The sequence below is a fragment of the Chlorocebus sabaeus genome, chromosome 2 (genome assembly GCF_047675955.1).
Source record: "Chlorocebus sabaeus isolate Y175 chromosome 2, mChlSab1.0.hap1, whole genome shotgun sequence".
In the NCBI taxonomy this organism is placed as follows: Eukaryota; Metazoa; Chordata; class Mammalia; order Primates; family Cercopithecidae; genus Chlorocebus; species Chlorocebus sabaeus.
The window spans coordinates 38,296,067-38,310,493 of NC_132905.1; the positions used below are offsets into that span (position 1 = coordinate 38,296,067).

The 14,427-nt window shown below is 46.5% G+C and overlaps 1 protein-coding gene across 2 annotated transcripts in view; it reads left to right on the forward strand.

Annotated features, from left to right (window-relative positions):
- The first annotated feature begins 11,335 nt into the window (after positions 1–11,335).
- The window catches only part of KIF3B (kinesin family member 3B), a 55,307-nt gene continuing 52,215 nt past the window's right edge, over positions 11,336–14,427 (forward strand). For both annotated transcript variants that reach the window (XM_037982897.2, XM_008020469.3), the window contains exon 1: positions 11,336–11,464. The gene's annotated coding sequence lies outside the window, so the exon portion shown is untranslated. The remainder of the gene's footprint in view (positions 11,465–14,427) is intronic.

Here is a 14,427-nt window from a genome sequence, read left to right on the forward strand (position 1 = left end):
AGCTGGGACTACAAGCTCACATCCATGCCAGGCTAAGTTTTTTTCCTTTTTTTTTTTTTTTTTTGTAGAGACAGTCTTAACATGTTGCTCAGGCTGCCTTGAATTCCTGGTCTCATGCCATCTCCTGCCTTGACTTCTAAAAGTATTGGGATTACAGGTGTGAGCCACTGCACCCAGCTTTTGTCCATTTTTTAATTGGGTTGTTTATATGTTTGTTGTTGAGTTGTAGGAGTTCTTTTTGTTTTTTGGAAACAGAGTTTCACTCTTGTTACCGGGCATGATCTTGGCTCACTGCAACCTCTGCCTCTTGGGTTCAAGCGATTCTCCTGCCTCAGCCTTCCAATTAGCTGGGATTACAGGCATGTGCCATCATGCCCGGCTAGTGTATTATTAGTAGAGATAGTTTCACCATGTTGACCAGGCTGGTCTCAAACTCCTAACCTCAGGTAATCTACCCGCTTCCCAAAGAACTGGGATTACAGGCATGAGCCACCGCACCAGGCCAGAGTTCTTTATAGAACCTGGATATTAACCCCTTAATATATGAATTGCAACTGTTTTCTCCCATTCTGTGTGTTGCCTTTTAAGTTCTGTTGATTGTGTAGGAAACTTTCTTGAAGACCACCAGAGAGCAGTTAAAATTTTTTCCTAATGAGTATAGATATCCTTTTACTTTCTTATATTTTCATGAGCATTTCCCCATATCATTGGATGCTGTTGAAAAATATCATTGTTTTCTTTCTTTCTTTCTCCCTCCATCCTTCCTTCCTTCTTTCCTCCTTCCTTCCTTCCTTCCTTCCTTCCTTCCTTCCTTCCTTCCTTCCTTCCTTTTCTTTTCTTTTCTTTCTTTCTCTTGAGACAGAGTCTCACTGTGTCACCAGGCTGGAGTGCAGTGGTGCAGTCTCGGCTCACTGCAACCTCTGCCTCCCGGGTTCAAGTGATTCTCCTGCCTCAGCCTCCCAAGTAGCTGGGACTACAAGTGTGCGCCACCATGCCCAGCTAATTTTTATATTTTCAGTAGAGATGGAGTTTTACCTTGTTGGCCAGCATGCTCTTGATCTCTTGACCTTTTGATCCACCCGCCTCGGCCTCCCGAAGTGCTGGGATTACAGGTGTGAGACATTGTGCCCAGCTGAAAAACATTATTTTCAATAACAGCATAATATTTCTCCTTACTGACATCTCTTAGTTTATTCTCTCCATTCCTCTAATATCAGACATAATATTTCCCTGTTGCAAATGAAGCTGAGGTGAACAAGCTTGTACCTAAATCTTTGGGAGTATGTCTCATTATTTTCTCAAAATGAATTCCTAGAAATGGAATGGGCTGACTCAAACGCTTTTTAGTCATCACGATTTTTTTTTTTTTTTTGAGACAGAGTCTTGCTCTGTCTCCCTGGCTGGAGTGCAGAGGCACAATCTTGGCTCACTGCAAGCTCCGCCTCCTGGGTTCACATCATTCTCCTGCCTCAGCCTCCTGAGTAGCTAGGACAACAGGTGCCCACCACCACGCCTGGCTAATTTTTTTGTATTTTTAGTAGAGACGGGGTTTCACCGTGTTAGCCAGGATGGTCTTGATCTCCTGACCTCGTGATCCACCCACCTCAGCCTCCCAATGTGCTGGGATTACAGGCATGAGCCACTGCACCCGGCCGTGATTTATTTTCTTGCCATTTGTGGCAATTTCTCAATACCATCAGCAATGGGATGTCAGTGCTTCTTGCCAACATTGTGTATGATGCTTTTTTTTTCTCTCTCTTTTTTTTAAACCAAGGTCTCACTGTGTCACCCAGGCTGGAGTGCCGTGGCACCATCATGGCTCACTGCAGCCTCGACCTCCTGGGCTCCAGCAATCATCCTGCCTTAGCCTCCTCAGTAGCTGGGACTACAGGCATGTGCCACCACCACACCTGGCTAATTTTTAAATTTGTTGTAGAGATTGGGGACTCACTATGTCATCCAGGCTGCTCTCAAACTCCTGGGCTCAAGCAATCCTCCTGTCTTGGCCTTCCAACATGCTGGGATTTTAGCTGTGAACAACTGAGCTCAGCCAAGTATGATGCTTAAAAAAAAATGTGCTAATTTGAGAAGTAAATGATGATAATATATATATTTTTTGTTTGTTTTTGAGACAAAGTCTCACTCCATCACCCAGGCTAAACTGCAAGGGCATGATCTTGGCTCACCGCAACCTCAAACTCCTGGGCTCAAAGGATCCTCTTGCCTCAGCCTCCCAAATAGCTGGGACTATAGGCATGCACCACCAGCTATTTTTTTTTTTTTTTTTTTTTTTTTTTGAGACGGAGTCTCGCTCTGTCGCCCAGGCTGGAGTGCAGTGGCCGGATCTCGGCTCACTGCAAGCTCCGCCTCCCGGGTTTACGCCATTCTCCTGCCTCAGCCTCCCGAGTAGCTGGGACTACAGGTGCCCGCCACCTCGCCCGGCTAGTTTTTTTGTATTTTTTAGTAGAGACGGGGTTTCACCGTGTTAACCAGGATGGTCTCGATCTCCTGACCTCGTGATCCGCCCGTCTCGGCCTCCCAAAGTGCTGGGATTACAGGTTTGAGCCACCGCGCCCGGCCCTTTTTTTTTTTTTTTGAGACAGAGTCTTGCTCTGTCGCCCAGGCTGGAGTGCAATGGCGCGATCTCGGCTCACTGCAACCTCTGCCTTCTGGGTTCAAGCGATTCTCCTGCCTCAGTCTCCTGAGTAGCTGAGATTATAGGCACTCACCACCATACCCAGCTAATTTTTTGTGTTTTTAGTAGAGACCGGGTTTCACCATGTTAGCCAGGATAGTCTTGATCTGCTGACCTCATAATCCGCCTGCCTCGGCCTCCCAAAGTGCTGGGATTATAGGAGTGAGGTGGCTCACGCCACCGTGCCCAACCGCTAATTTTTTAATTTTAATTTTTAGGGATGAAGTCTCTCTACATTTTCCAGGCTGGTCTCAAACTCCTGGTCTCAAGGGATCCTCCCACCTTGGGCCCCCAGGATGCTAGGATTACAAGTATGAATTACGTCGCTTGGTCAAACGTATGTTTTTAAATAAGTGTGCTGCGGGCAGTGCGCCAGCCACTGTGCTAAGCACAGATGATACAAATAAGTAACATAAAACCCGGTCCTGGGACCTACTGGGGTAGTTTTGGTCTGTCAAGGGATTTTGTGACCTCCTCCTGGCTCTAAGACTTTAATATCACTGTTTTATTGGCCAGGCACGGTGGCTCACGCCTGTAATCCCAGCATTTTGGGAGGCCAAGGCAGGTGGATCATTTGAGGTCAAGGAGTTCGAGACCAGGCTGACCACGATGGTGAAACCCCGTCTCTACTAAAAATATATTTAAAAAATTAGCTGTCCATGGTGGCACATGCCTGTAATCTCAGCTACTCGGGAGGTTGGGGCAGGAGAATGGCTTGAACTCGGGAGACAGAGGTTGCAGTGAGCCGACACCGCACCATTACACTCCAGCCTTGGCTACAGAGCAAGATTGTCTCAAAAAAAAAAAAAAGGACTGTTTTCTTTATCTCAGTGTTACTATGTATGGGCCTTACAGCTGGGAAAGCATTTCACACCCATTCCCTGGGTGAACCCTCACAGCAACCCTGAGCAGCAGGTCCTAAGGGTGAACTCACTTGCCCAAGGTCACACAGCCAGTTAAGTGCCTGAGGAGGAGGAAGCAATTAGCAGCCAACTCCTGTCTGGCTTTCTTCAGAAAACATCAAAGATGTGAATTTAGAAGCCATTAGCTTGATCCTCAGCTCTTAGAGCCTCCCTTAGGTCCCAGAGTTCCATCCATTCTGAACCTGGGCACTCCGCCAAGTGAGGCGCAGCAAGCACAGCTCAGGTGTTGGCTTCAGTCCAAGCCCCGCATCTTGTTTCTTCCTGAAAGGGGCACTGGGATGCCACCTCCTTGCATTCTAATAAATAATTCCTTTTGCAGTCTTTTTATACAACCCCTCTTCAGCCCTCCTCCCCAAATGATATTAAATTTCCAGGAAGACTGAACTCTTTCACCAGCACGACTTCTCACGTTTACAATGATTGCTTTGCTGGAGGACACGATGACCCCACTGATAAAGAAAGGAAAGACAGCCACCATTCATGGAGAACCTACTAAGTGCCAGGCATTGTCCCGCAGTGTATCTTTTTTTCTTTTCTTTCTTTCTTTTTTTTTTTTTTTTGAGACAGAATCTTGCTCTGTTGCCCAGGCTGGAGTGCAGTGCTATGATCTCAGCTCATTGCAGCCTCAACTTCCTGGGCTCAAGCAATCCTCCCATATCAACCTCCTGAGTAGCTGGGACTACAAGTGTGCACCACCATGGCCAGCTAATTTTTGTATTTTTTGTAGACACGGGGTTTTGCCATGTTGCCCAGGCTGATCTTAAACTGCTAAGCTTAAGCAGTCCACCCACCTTGGCCTCCCTAAGTGCTGGGATTACAGGCGTGAGTCACTGTGCCCGGCCCCAGACCATATTTTAGTTAATCCTCACAACAAACCTAAGCAGTTGCATTTCTAGCTCTACTTTGCACATGAGAAATGTGAGTCCCAGAGACGTCAAGTCATGTGCCCTGGGTCACTCAGCTAACACATAAGGAATGGAACTGGGATTCAAACTTTAGACCGTCTGGACCCCACAGTCCATGCTTGTCATTTTCATAGTGCAGAGATGCACTGTCCGGTATGGTAACCACTAGCTGCATGTGACCGCTTAGGCATAAATTAATTAAAATTAAATAAATACAATTCAGTTTTTCAGTAGCACTAGACTTATTTCAAGTGCTCAGTAGCCACATGTGACTGTTGGCTGCCTTATTGGACAGCACAGATATAAAACATGTCCACCACGGTAGAAAGATCTGTTGGTCAGTGCTGCTCTCGAAATGAGAGAAGAAAGAAAACATCATGATTTTACCCTTGCATGGGGAGCCAGGCCATCTGCCACTTGTCAGCTTTGTAGGGAGTCCATTGGAAGTTATTTCTCCTCGATGAGATCATAATAAAACCATCCATGAGGCCGGGCGCAGTGGCTCACGCCTGTAATCCCAGCACTTTGGGAGGCTGAGGTGGGCAGATCATGAGGTCAGGAGATTGAGACCATCCTGGCTAACACGGTGAAACCCCGTCTCCACTAAAAAATACACGAAAAATTAGCTGGGCGTGGTGGCGGGCGCCTGTTGTCCCAGCTACTCGGGAGGCTGAGGCAGGAGAATGGCATGAACCTGGGAGGCAGAGCTTGCAGTGAGCCACGATCGCATCACTGCACTCCAGCCTGGGTGACAGAGCAAGACCCTGTCAAAAAAAAAAAAAAAAAATCCTTGGGTTTCTAGGCTATGTTTTACCTTTCTCCTGGCTTGGACTCCATTCAGCCTCACCCATGATAGATGCAAGCATGTCCTTTCCCACACTCCTCTGCTGCCACCCAATTGCCAGGTATATGGTGCCTTTCTCTGTCATACAGAATTTGGGTTCTCTTAGCCACTAAAATGGGGCATCCTCACAGGATAACTCAGATGGGGACTGAGCAAAGTTTCATAACACAGTGGGCTTAATTCCAGCTGGGTGGTCCCTGGGTGACATGCCTGCCACTGGAAGAGGGTCCTCCTCACTAAGTGATGTTGAGGAGGAGGGCTAACGGAGCTTCTTGCCAAAGGGGATGTCTGGTTATAAAGGGATTCTTCCCCCCTGCTTAACAACAGAACCCCCTCCTTATGTCTGGGGACTCTTTACTTTGTGAATCAAAGGCAGTCTTCCTCCTACCATAGAAGCCAAAAGGTCAGATGTTTGTCTTTACAGCTTCTACTGCAGGTAAGAGATGGGCATGTGATCAAGGATTGACCAATTAGGGCTTGGGTTACAGAAGTCGAGACTGGGGAATCTTTATGGAGAGGGAAGGTGAGAATGGTCTTGAGACAGTGCCCATGGCCAGGTGACCATGGTGAAAGCAGGGCAACCAGTGTTCTCACCAGACAGGTCTAGTAGTACGTGGTCCCATGTGGCCTTGCCTTCCTTATTCCTGGCCACTTCTAGAAACTTCTTGGTGATTTTGTGGCCTTCCTGTTACCCTGCTAATAAATTCCTTTTCTGCTACCATCAGAATTGGTTTGTATTACTGACACAATGGTGCTCGCTGGAATTACACCAGATCATTTGTAGGTTGGAGTTTGCTCTGGGGGAGGTAGGAAGGCAGGTCTCTGCTCTGGTCCATGTGATCTCTCCAGATCAGGACCCTTTTTTCCAGCCCCACTGGCCTCCTCCCTCTTGTTGCATCCTCATCATCTCTCCCCTTCATTGAACTGAGCAAATTTCCAGAATTGAGAGGTTTGGAAGCCCTGCTCTGACTTTTCAAAACTTCTTTCATTCCCTGAGTCTCCTCCCCAAGATTCTGGAGCTCAGAAAGTCCTTTCTCTGTTTTTCAACTGAAATAACTTTCCTCTGAGCAATAAACACTTCACAGTCCAGGTTAGATGGAAAAGAGGACACAGTATGGAAAGGAAATGCTAGGAGTAGAAACATACTGGTAACATAGAAGTTACCCCATCATACTAGGGTGACCAGTCATCTTAGTTTGCCTGGACTAAGGAGTTTCTTGGGACATGGAACTTTTGGTGCTAAAACAGGGACAGACCTGTACAAACTAGAACAAGTTAGTCACCCTACACTGTACAGCTACAACTACTAATCCCATTCTAATACACAGCTTTATTCAGCTTGCTAAGGACAGAATCATCAACAATGCTTTACCAAAGTTCTTTTTTCTGCCAGGTGCAGTGAGTGGGTCATGCCTGTAATCCCAGCACTTTGGGAGGCTGAGGCAGGCGGATCACTTGAGGCCAGGAATTCAAGACCAGCCTGGCCAACATGGCAAAACCCTGCCTCTACTAAAAAATACAAAAATGAGGCAGGTATGGTGGTACATGTCTGTAATCCCAGCTACTCAGGAGGCTGAGGCATGAGAATCACCTGAACCTGGAGGTAGAGATTGCAGTGAGCTGAGATTGTGCCATGGCACTCCAGTCTGGGCGACAGAGTAGGATTCTGTTTAAAAAAAAAAAAGAGTTGTTTTAATTTTCATTTCTTTAATATGAGTAAGCATAAGTATCTTTCCTTTTCCTATGTTTAAAAGCAATATTTTCTATTCCTTTTCTCTGAACTATCTGTTCATACCTTTTACCTACCTATTTTAAAAAAAACCTACCTATTTAAAAAAAATGTGCAATTTTGTTACATGCATAGAATGTGTAATGATAAAGTCAGGGTATTTAGGTTATCTATCACCCAAGTATTTATCATTTCTACGTGTTGGGTACATTTCAGGTTTTCTAGCTCTTTTGAAGAACACAATACATTGTTGTTAAATAGCAGTAAAGACATCCAGTTAAACATAGTGGATTGATGACATGTATTTATTTTTTTCTCCCTCGAAACCCACCTATATGGCAATAAGGAATAAAAAAAAATGTATTAACCCAGAACATTAATAGGAATGAAAAGGAGACATGAGTGGCTCAGGAATTTCAGTAAGTATTTGGAAAACAGAGACAGAAGGGGAAGTAGTAACTGACTTACTAGGGGAAGGAAGTTATGACCCAAATGTCTGCAGGGAATATTGATTTGATGACTAAAAGGTGAGCCCAGATTCTTTCATAGAAGAGATAGACACTAAAAATAAAGATATGATGGAAATCTCCCACAGAGTAGAACAAAAGAGCCAAAAAGAGGGACAATAAGAGAAAAACAGAGAAAATTAGAAACTCAGTTTGGAAAGTATAACTTCTGACTAAGAGAAATTCCAGAAAGAGAAAAAAAATGGAGGGGAAAGCCAAGTCTGGTGGCTCATTCCTGTGATCCCTACACTTTGGGAGGTGGAAGCAGGGGGATTGCTTGAGCCCAGGAGTTGGAGACCAGCTGGGCAACAAAGTGAGACCCCATTTCTACAAAAAATAGAAAAATTTGCTGGGCGTGGTGGCTCAAGCCTGTAATCCCAGCACTTTGGGAGGCTGAGACGGGCAGATCACGAGGTCAGGAGATCGAGACCATCCTGGCTAACACGGTGAAACCCTGTCTCTACTAAAAAATACAAAAAACTAGCCAGGAGAGGTGGCAGGCGCCTGTAGTCCCAGCTACTCCAGAGGCTGAGGCAGGAGAATGGCGTGAACCCGGGAGGCGGAGCTTGCAGTGAGCTGAGATCCGGCCACTGCACTCCAGCCTGGGTGACAGACCGAGACTCTGTCTCAAAAAAAAGAAAAGAAAAGAAAAGAAAAATTACTCAGGCGTGGTGGTATGCACCTGTAGTCCCAGCTACTTGGGAGGCTGAGGTAGCAGGATCACTTGAGGCTGCACTGAGCCATGATCATACCACTGCATTCCAGTGCAACATAGCAAAACACTGTTTCAGGGGAAAAAAATAAATAGAAGGGGAGAAAATTATCAAAGAAATAATACAAGAAAATTTCCTAGATTAGAGGGATACAAGTCTCCAGATTGAAAAGGCCCAGCTAACACAAGTGAGGAAAAGCCTCACTGAGGGGAATCATCATCAAATACAACATTATGGATAAAGATGATAGCCTAAAGGTTTTCAAAGATTAAAAAAAGAACAAGACACAACAGGATTAAGAATGGCATTAGACGTCTTAAATCTGGGTACTAGAAACAATAATGCAATGCTTTAAAAATTCTGAGATAAAATAATTTTCTGCCTAGATTTCTTTTCTCTCTCTCTCTCTTTTTTTTTTTTTTTTTTTTTTTTTGAGATGGAGGCTCCCTCTGTCACCCACGCTGGAGTGCAGTGGTGCGATCTTGGCTTGCTGCAACCTCTGCCTCCTGGGTTCAAGCGATTCTCCTGCCTCAGCCTCCCCGAGGAACTGGGACTACAGGCGTGCACCACCATGCCCAGCTAATTTTTTTTTGCATTTTTAGTAGAGACGAGGTTTCACCATGTTGGCCAGGCTGGTCTCAAACTCTTGACCTCAGGTGATCTGCCTGCCTCGACCTCCCAAAGTGCTGGGATTACAGGAGTGAGCCATGGTGCCTGGCCTTCAGCCTATATTTCTATACCCTGCTAAACTATTAATCAAGTGTGAAAACAGTATAAAGGCATATTTAGACATACAAGGACTAAATATATTTGCTTCTTTGCAACCTTTCTCAGGAATCTACAGAAAGATGTGCTGCACAGAGATGACATAGTAAATCCACAATCCAGAAGTTTGAGACACAAGGTCCAGGGCACAGGGAATCCCAACCAGGAGTAGGATGTAGGAAAGTCCAGTATGACAGCTGTGCATTAGGTCTGGAGAGCACTGGTCCAGACCAGAGCTGAAGTCTTCAGGAGAAAAAAACAAAAGAGAACTCATGAACTTTTTTTTTTTTTTTTTAAGTTTTTGTTTTTGTGAGATGGAGTTTCACTCTCATTGCCCAAGCTGGAGTGTAATGGGGTCATTTTGGGTCACTGCAGCCTCCACCTCCTAGGTTCAAACAATTCTCCTGCCTCAGCCTCCCAAGTACTGGGGATTACAGGCGCCTGCCACCACACCTGGCTAATTTTTTTATTTTTAGTAGAGACGTGGTTTCTCCATGTTGGCCAGGTTGGTCTTGAACTCCTGACCTCAGGGTGATCTGCCTGCCTCAGCCTCCCAAAGTCCTGGGATTACAGGCATGAGACACCGCGCCCAGCTGAATTATTTGTTATGTTACACATCTGAAAAAAATCACTGCTGGTTATTTGTCTAATTTATTAACCACATAGGAAAAAATTAACAATACCTGCAAAGAAAATACCTAATGAAAGTGGGGAAAAAATGAGGCAATTATTAGCCTCAGGAAATACCAAAAGAGGCTGGGTGCAGTGTCTTTTGGTATTTCCTTTATTATTTTATTTAAAAATAAACTTCTTCACTTTAGAGAAAGTGTAAATCAAATTATGTGGGAGTTTTGATGGGCCAGGCCTGAGAATGGCACACATCACATTTAATTGGCCAGAACCTGGTCTGAACTGTAAGGAAGGCTGGGAAATACTGTCTAGCTCTGTGTCCAGTAGCAAGAAGAAATAACGTTTTTGAGAGGAAGTAGCAATATCTGCCACAACAGGCAAAAAAGTAGGGGTGGGCAGGTGAAGAAGAGCATCTCAGCTATTCATTTATTCAAGGAGCAACACATATTTATTGAGTACCTACTATTGACTAAGCTTGGTTCCAGGCTTGGTGGATACAAGAGTGAACAAATAAAAGACTGCTCTTATGCAGTTTCTATTTAGTGGGGAACAGCAGGTGTAAATTCCATGGGGGATGGAACCTGCCCTTCTAGGCCAGTGTGGCTGGAATAGAGTTTTAACAATTTTTGCAGGAAGTAATAAGGACTTCACATTTGATTCTAAGAGCAATGAGGCTCTATTAAATCGAGTATTAACCAGGAAGTGGCGTGATCTGTTTTATTTATTTATTTATTTATTTTAATGTTTTATATTTGAGGCGGAGTTCTGCTCTTGTCGCCCAGGCTGGAGTGCAGTGGCGCCATCTCTCTCACTGCAACTTCCGCCTCCCGGGTTCAAGCGATTCTCCTGACTCAGCCTCCTGAGTAGCTAGGACTACAGGCATGCGCCACCACACCTGGCTAATTTTTTTTATTTTTATTAGAGAGGAGGTTTTGCCATGTTGACCAGGTTGGTCTCGAACTCCTGACCTCAGGTGATTCACCTGCCTCGGCCTCCCAAAGTGCTGGGATTACAGGCGTGAGTCACTGCACCTGGCCGCATGATTTGTTTTAAATAATTACTCTGGCCACCTTATGGAAAATGAATTGTCCGGGCAGAGCTGGACGAAAGAATGGAAACAGAGAGAGAGACCAGATATTTCAGGCAGGCTAGAGATGAGCGTGGTCTGGCCTTGCCTAGCGCGGTTGTGACTGATGAGATTGGGTGAAGTACAAGAAAGATACAACAAGGATGCCTGTAGGTGTTTGTATTGAGTCACTGGGGGCACCCTAAGTGGGAGTTATCTCGGTAGGACTTTGAGACACCAGTCAGATAATGGATGTGAAAGCTTTTAGGAAAGGTTGAATGGCGGCTGAAATAGCGTGTGTTCCATTTTACAGATGGGAAACTGAGGCACGAGATACCAGAGGATGGAGTTAGGCCATGTTGTGCGCCACTCTACCCGCTTAGGTGGGTGAGGAGACCGAGGTGTGTTGGGCCCCGCTAAGCTCCAGCACCGCGCTGAGCCCCGCCCGGACCCCGCCAGCTGGCTTTCCCTGTCCGTTGCTCGTGTGCCAATAAAGTTATTGAAATTGACACTGGTTGCTAAGGAAGTGGGTCGCTGAGCCAGGTTGCTAAGGAAGTGAGCGGACACTGTCTCCCCATCCGGGGCAGCGGGGAACGGTTGGGGCAGCGGGGAACGGTTGAGCCAGCGGTTCGCAGCCCCCGCCGCCGCCGTCGCCGTCGCCGCCGCCCGCTTTCGGCTCGGGCCGCAGGTGAGTCGGAGGGGCCGGGCGCCCGCCGAGCAGGGCTTATCCTGCGACCCGCGCCCGCGCCTCCGCCTGGCTTTGCTGTCCCGCGAGCCGGAGCATCCTCTGCCCTGCCTCCTGGGCATCCTCCGGTCGTCCGGACAGCCTTGCCCCTCCTTCCCCGGGCGGGGTCGCGGCCCGACCCCCAGACACGGCCACCCTGGGTCGCAACCCACCTGGGGGCCCTGGGGCGGTGGTCAGGGCCCCAGTTTGGGACGAGGGCGGGGAAGCGAGAGCCTGGGGTCCGAACCACTGCGCTGTCCCGGGCTTGCTGTGTGACCTTGGGCAAGTCTTTTCCCCTCGCTGGCCTTAGTTGACCTGTTTATTCAAAGGGGTCCTAACACTTGCTGCTCTGAGTGGTTAAGGTGATGAGACGTGTGTGTGAAAGTGCCCCAAATGGGGAGAGGGAGAATTTTTAGGGCACCCTAGCCTGGGAGACCAAGAGGGCAGTTTGAAGTCTGAGTGAGTTAGAGACGTGGCATTTCCAGTTAGTAATTGTGTGGCCCTGGGCAAGTTAATTTCTTTGGGTCTAGTTTTTCTTATCTGTGAAATGGTATAATAGACTACTGTGGAAATCAACGAGACTGGGTATGTCAAGTAGCTTGGCACATAGTAAGTGCTCAACCAGCTATTATGAGGCGTCTAGGGGAGGAGGGCAAGACTCCCAGGAGGAGATGACTTTGGGACAGGTAAGGTGTAGGTGTGTAGAGTGCCAGCTCATATGGGTAGTCCTACTGCAATGCCAACTCCCAACCTCAGTTTTACTTCTCCATTCTGCTCAGAGCAAGGGAGGTAGTGGACTTCTACAAGTAGTCCAAACTCTTTGAGGTCAATCCTTTGTAGATAGCTGGGGTCATGGTCTCATTTTCTACTTGGGCTTCGTTGACCCTTCCAGAAGAAAAAAGGCGTCTTTGTGTCCTTTGGGAAGTGCTTACAGCAGTAATAACTACAAGCATATGATTAAGAAATACTTTACCAGGCATATTGTTTCATTTAATCCTTACGTAGACTTTGCCAGGTACCTGGTGATACCGTCCTCATTTTGCCAATGAGGAAACTGAGCTTCAGAAAAGTGAAGGGAAGGACCTGCTTAAGAATCTTTTTTTTTTTTTTTTTTTTTTTTTTTTTTTGGAGATAGAGTCTCAGTCTATTGCCCAGGCTGGAGTGCTGGAGTGCAGTGGCACGATCTCAGCTCACTGCAACCTCCTCCTCCTGGGTTCAAACGATTATTCTGCCTCAGCCTCCCAAGTAGCTGGGACTACAGATGTTCACCACCTTGCCCACTGATTTTTGTAGTTTTAGTAGAGACAAGGTTTTGCCATGTTGGCCAGGCTGGTCTCGAACTCCGGCCTCAAGTGATACGCCTGCCTCCGTCTCCCAAAGTGCTGGGATTATATGCATGAGCCACCACACCCAGCCATTGCCTAAAAATTTTGTATCTATTGAGTGGTGGAAGTGGAGGTGTTTCTAGGTAAATCCTGTATTTTATCCCCCATTCACTGTTGCCTCTGATTTTGCAACAGTTGCTATTATAAGGCCACAGGGGTATTCTTTTGTTACTTTTAACTGACTGGAAGCCAAAAGGCAAGGAAACAAGATCTCAGGTAAAGCTTTATTTAAAGAGATACCATCCAAAGTGAGGATCTCAGAAAAGAGTTGGAGTCTTTATTTATTTATTTTTTTTGAGATGGAGTTTTGCTGTTGTTGCCCAGGCGGGAGTGCAATGGCCCCATCTCGGCTCGCTGCAACCTCCGCCTCCCTGATTCAAGCAATTCTCCTGCCTCAGCCTCCCAAGTAGCTGGGATTACAGGCATGTGCCACCACGCCGGGCTAATTTTGTATTTTTAGTAGAGACGGGGTTTCTCCACGCTGGTCAGACTGGTCTCAAACTCCTGACCTCAGGTGACTGCCTGTCTTGGCCTCCTGAAGTACTGGGATTACAGGCGTGAGCCACCGCGCCCAACCTGAGAGTTGGAATCTTTAAAAAAGGGCTTCTCTGTCCCTCATTCTCTCCTTGTTAAAATGAGGGGACTAGGCTAGATTATACTGAAGGCCCTTTCAGTGGTGGTTTGCAGTTGTGGTTAAAAGCCTGCAATCAGACTACCTGGGCTAAAATCTTGACTCTGCTACTTCCAAGCTGTGTGCTACTGAGCAAAGAGGTGCTACTTTACCTCTGAAATGATGGTCAATACCTCTGAAATGATGAGATGACTTTTTGGTAAGGGGCCCTGTGAGGAAGAATTATTCGTAGTTCATTTTGAACCCCTTGGTGGTGTAGTTCCCTCATCTGTGAAATGGGGATAGTAATAGTACATATCATGCATGTCTGTTCTGAGAATTTATTTGAACTTAATATATGTAAAGTGCCCAGCATATTTGGTAAACATTAGCTATTGTTATTTGGGCTTAATGTGGTACTTGTACTGTATTTTCCATTTATGGCTCGTGAGTGAATAAATTAAAGTATGTGATAATACCAGGTCTGTCAACCATAATGTCATTGCAAGCATGAAACAGTAGCCATCATGGCATTATATAAATGTTGATATTTTTATACGGTTGGCCCAGGAACCTGTAATCCTGTGCCACAATGGGTTGCAAAGAAAGGTGAAAGCTGGCTGGGCGTGGTGGCTCATGCCTGTAATCCCAGCACTTTGGGAGGCTGAAGTGGGCGGATCACGAGGTCAGGAGATGGAGACCATCTGGCTAACACGGTGAAACCCCATCTCTACTAAAAAAAAAAAAAAATACAAAAAATTAGCTGGGCATGGTGGCGGGTCCCTGTAGTCCCAGTTACTCGGGAGGCTGAGGCAGGAGAATGGCGTGAACCCAGGAGGCGGAGCTTTCAGTGTGGCCGAGATCATGCCACTGCACTCCAGCCTGGGCAACAGAGCAGGACTGTGTCTCAAAAAAAAAGAAAAAGAAAAAGA